Genomic DNA, 5,131 nt, shown 5'->3' with positions numbered 1-5,131 from the left:
CCACCATGAGGAGAGTAGTCGCACCAGCACCCTACGGCAGAGATGAAATATACCTTTAGGCAGTGAAGCTCTTCGTGTCACCGTGGGGCTATAAACTAGCGTAGTGCTTGCGGCAGCTAGAGCACGACTGCAGGATGATGCGCGTTAATCGGAGGCCGAGTTGATCTTCGAAATGTTTTTGTTCTTGAGCAAATAGGCAGTGACTAAATCCGTAGCAAGTGGTGCTCCGAAATAACTGAACATGCAGACAAAGCAGCATGCACGAGTGTCCTGTTCGCATTTCATCTTTAAACCGCCACGGTGCTCTAGCGATCGTGGCGCTGCGCTCATAATTATGGTCTCGCGGATTCGATTCCTCGATGCGGCAGCCGCTCTTCATCAGAGGAAATGCAAATACAATTGTGTTCTTCTGTTTAGACAGATAGTAAAGAGCATGAAGTCAAAATTATTTCGGAATACACTACAGTGCTCTTCAAATTGGGTTTAAGATTTTGACAGACAAAGCCCGGGAATATATTTAATTCTTCTGATTAAGTCCCATTGGATTGCATCCTCTTGCGAGGATCACACGTGCACATCCGAGTGCGCCCTGTGAGGAGAGCCTCACCCTACAGCGGACGTGCTGTGCAAGTAGCGATTCCAAGTTCCATATGTGGTTCCTAGAAGGAGACGCGAACGTCAGCGTGCCAAACCACCTGCGCCGACTGGCGCCAACCGGGTGTGGAGCCGCAGCAGATCCCCGTCGACAGCGCCACGCTCTTAGTCCAGGAGCGGGCACTACCGCTCCAGGGAGCGCTCGCGATCCAGGAGACCACCTACCCTTCCACTACAAGCACCACCCGCTGGGGAGACTCGCTGGGCCAACTGTGTCAAGGACTGTGTCTAGAGAACGTCACCTATGGTAATGACGGAAGTATGACCACTGCCAGAGCATGGCGCGGCTAGGATCTCGCAACTCGAGCGCCAAAACGATTTGCTAAGCAGCGCCTATGAGCAACTTTAAGCTGAGGTAGACGAATTAAAATTAGCGGTGTGAAGAAGAAGACGCGCCTCGCGACACAGCCGCATCGCCAACGCCAAGCAGTTCATTTCGCAATTCGTCACCAGCTGCTGCACCGACGCACTTACACTCCTGAAGGTCGTCGGTGGCTTATGGTGATTTCCCGAAGCTTAAGTTCTCAAATATGTGCCGCATTTCCATGACGATCCGCAGTGTGGCCACGCCGCAGTCTTCAAGACGTACGAACGAATTCGCCACGGCTACTACTGGCGCGTCATGTACAATTTTGTACGCAAGTTTGTTCGGGACTGTCTTGACTGTCAACGCCGTAAATAGCCGCATTTAGGCCCGTCTGGTGCTTTGCAGCCGCTCCCGTGCCCTGCCACACCCTTCGATAGCGCGGCATCGACCTTACGCGCCGCTTCCTATGACGCCAGACGGCAATCGCTGGATCGTAGTTGCTGTTGACCATTTGACACGCTACGCCGAAACTGCTACCTTACCAAGTGCTACAGCGCGGGATGTAGCCTCTTTCGTCCTATATCGCTTCGTGCTTCGACACGGCGCACCTCGAGAACTCCTCAGCGATCGAGGTCGCGCCTTCCTCTCCGAAGTCGTCGAAAGTTTGCTTTCGGAGTGCCACATTATTCATCGGACAAGTACGGCATACCATCCACAGACTAACGGGCTCACAGAGCGATTTAACCGCACACTTGGCGATATGATCTCTATGTACGTGGCATCTGATCATGGTAACTGGGCCCGCGTCCTTCCATTCATCACACTCGCGTACAACACGGCGATTCAGGCCACTACAGGATTTTCACCTTTCTTCCTCCTGTATGGCCGCGAGCCTACGCATACCATCGACACGCTCCTTCCATACCGTCCTGACACCTCCGAGTGTCTACCTGTGTCCGATGTCGCCCGACAAGCCGAAGAATGCCGCCAGCTAGCGCGTTCCTTTACGGCAGAGCAACAGCAGCGCCAGAAAGAAAACCGCATCCACACGCTTCCAAACACCACCTACGCTCCAGGCGTTCTTGTGTGGTTGTCGGTGTCTTTCCAAATGCCGGGGCTTTCCTCGAAACTTGTCCCAAAATTCGAAGGGCCTTACTGAGTCTTGGAGCAAACATCCCCGGTGAAGTTTCTCATTGAACCCCTGTCACCACCTGAAGACTTGCGCCGGCGTGGACGTGACATTGTCCACGTCTCGCGTCTCAAGCCCTACCACGACCCTCTGCCTCCCGATTCTTAAGGCGCCAAGATGACTCTTTTTGTTCAGGGGGGAGATTGTGAAGAAGAAGATGCGCCTCGCGACACAGCCGCATCGCCAACGCGCGGCTCGGCTCGCGCTGTTCATTGCTGGCGTGCGTTTTGGACAGTGCTTCGAGCTGCCTCGCCGTTCCCGGTCCCTGCGCATTCGCATTAGGAGCCGCCAATAAGCCTCTCCTCAGCGGCCACATCGTCGCATTCGTAGTCAGCTCCCCCATAGGCACGTAGATACGCCGTAGACACGCCCTTTGTGATCCCGTCGGACGCCTGTGGCCGGGCGCTTGACGCCTGTCGACCGGATGCATGTAGCACAGGCGACTCCGGCATAGTATCGGTTTGTCGTTTTCATGATTTGATAACCTGCTCTTATTCTCGCTTCTACTAAACGGAATGTTCTATGGCAAGCGATCGCTCACGCTTGTTGACTTTAGCGTGATAGTTGATGTGCGTAAAAAAGAAAGTACACCATGTTTAACCTTGATATTGAGCTGCCACTAAGCGGATTGTGCGCGTTGAGGCGCCAGTGTGGTAGATCTCATTTCGTGGCGCTCGATCCGGCCGCGATGAATGCTGCGTCGCACGTGCAGTGAAATTCTCGTGACACACTTCACGTATATATCTCCAAATTGTGTTAGCATGAAGAATTTTCAAACAGAGACGTATAGTGAAATAAATGCTAGCATACTCGTGAAAGGCCGTGTTTGAGGGGCACACATCAGCAGTGTGTGCGCTGCCGTTATAGCATAGTTCAAAACTAGCAGTATTTTTAAGGTTCGTGGCAACCAATCTAAATAATTTTGGCAAGTTACCGCAAGGAAAACACGAGACTTGAAGAAATATCGAGATTAACCCAATCTAAATATATGCAACCACAAAAGCTCTTCGAGCATGAAACCTGCGATAAGCTCAGTCACTCGCAGCTTCGCAACATAGCAGAAAAAATGAGAGAACAATAAATTAGTCGCTCGGGGAAGCACCTTTACACGTTTCAAACTGAAGGCATTGCGTTTGACGATAGTTTGAGGATTTCTTTTTTTTGTCTCTTTTGTAAACAGTTTGGCAGCAGAAGTTATCTTTCGGCCTATTTCAACAGCGTTAAGCCCCTTTCGATGCTTCGGCGTTATGCAGTTTACGTGCTGTTAATCACTAGGTAGCTGCTAGAGCAGATTCGCATTGTGCCAGTCGTGCATGGTATGAAGCCCTTGTGATCAATAAGTGTTCCCGTTTTCATTACTGTTACAATTAGTGCTGTCGTTTTGGGCAGACTGTATATACATGCGCTGTACAAAATAAAGACCCAGATTATCCATTTGGTGGTCTTTTTCTTAGTACATAAAGCACAGCTTATTCAAATAATTTAATGGACATTGCACTTGTTCTACCCTTATCACCACACCTAAGAGATCGTAACATGTTTTAGCTGAGAAGTAACCTTATCAATACGCCCCCCTTCATGTGCATTCTACTGAAAGTATGGCTAATGTATTCATTTCGAAGTATGAGAAAGGAGACATTGCAGACTGTTCTAAGCGGAAATAAATTGCAATTCTTAAAGTGATTGTTCAAAACTGCCGTCATTGTTCTGAGCATCTTCGTTCGGCGCCGGTATATTTCATTAACACCCGAAAAATGGTCACAGTCCATTCAGGTATCTTTGTTTCAGCAATTATTATTATTTGTTTCAGCAATTATTAGGAATCGTTTGCGATTCTCGAATTCGTTTTATTTTGATAAGTACACTGTGTGTCACATGAACTTGTCTTGAAACAAACGTACCGTTGCTGGCACCGGCGACCATTACGGTTGTATAACACTCCCAGGGTTCTACTAGGACACATAAATACCCAAGAAAGTGAATGGGGAAACAGCGCCGCGGTAGCTCAATTGGTAGAGCATCGCACGCGAAATGCGAAGGTTGTGGGTTCGGTTCCCACCTGCGGCAAGTTGTTTTTTCATCCACTTTAATTTCCATTAATTTATCGTTTCTTTATTTCATTTATTAAACGCAAGTAATTTCCCCTATGTTGTCCTTGGTGTCAGTGTTTGTTGGCTTCTCATGATATGCTCATCATACTGTAACTTAACGAATCATCATAATGGTACTGATTTATATTGCCATGTAGTCCTTAGTCAGAGGTAAACAAGTTAACTAGAGATATAAGTGATAAGGACAAATTACATATACAACTACTTTTGAACCGTAAAAAACACTCACTGAATATTTTCCCCTCATATTGCTGCATATATTTAACGTGTGTGTCTCTGTCCTTATCTACTGTGCTGTGCTCGTGTGGCCACCAATTATGAACTTGCCCAAGCCCTTATCGGCTTTATTAAACAAATGATTCAATTCAGTTGAATATAATACTGCATGTCAAGTGACGAACGTGTTATTCGTTTTATCTAAATATTATGGACTGGCAGTACTTGGCAAGCATTAAACCACAATATTTTTTATTCCAGTTAAGCTGCGGGTGTCAAAGATTGCCAGGGAATTTTCATGAAAACAGCCAGGGAAGGCTTGGAAGAAGATCGGGGAATTTTAATATCTCCACATAGGTATGCTGTCTTGTTATGTCATACAAAGTTTCCAGAGAATCTCTCTAAGAAAAATATGTTTAAAACGTTTCACTTCATAAAAGGTTGGGGAAAATTGGTACCATTTGTTGAAAAAAGAAGAAAGTCAAGCAAAGTGGCACAGCATTTCTTACTCAATTTTTTTGCGTTAGGTGAGAGTCCTGAACCTCGAAACCCTAGAAAAATTATTCATGTTGGAGAGCACCTTAAATAATTCACCGTGATAACAGTTATTTGAACTATAGTTTCAGTTTTATTTCCTAGGAGGTGCATATATGT

The 5,131-nt window shown here is 47.2% G+C and overlaps 1 non-coding gene across 1 annotated transcript; it reads left to right on the top strand.

The window, feature by feature from the left end:
* The first annotated feature begins 4,144 nt into the window (after nt 1–4,144).
* TRNAS-CGA (transfer RNA serine (anticodon CGA)) lies at nt 4,145–4,217 on the top strand. The gene has a single exon. It is a non-coding gene; the product is annotated as a tRNA-Ser (tRNA).
* Nucleotides 4,218–5,131: the final 914 nt, after the last annotated feature.

Source organism: Dermacentor andersoni, chromosome 10 (genome assembly GCF_023375885.2).
Source record: "Dermacentor andersoni chromosome 10, qqDerAnde1_hic_scaffold, whole genome shotgun sequence".
In the NCBI taxonomy this organism is placed as follows: domain Eukaryota; kingdom Metazoa; phylum Arthropoda; class Arachnida; order Ixodida; family Ixodidae; genus Dermacentor; species Dermacentor andersoni.
Note: the sequence above shows the minus strand (reverse complement) of the source record. Positions and strands in the feature narration are given on the sequence as shown.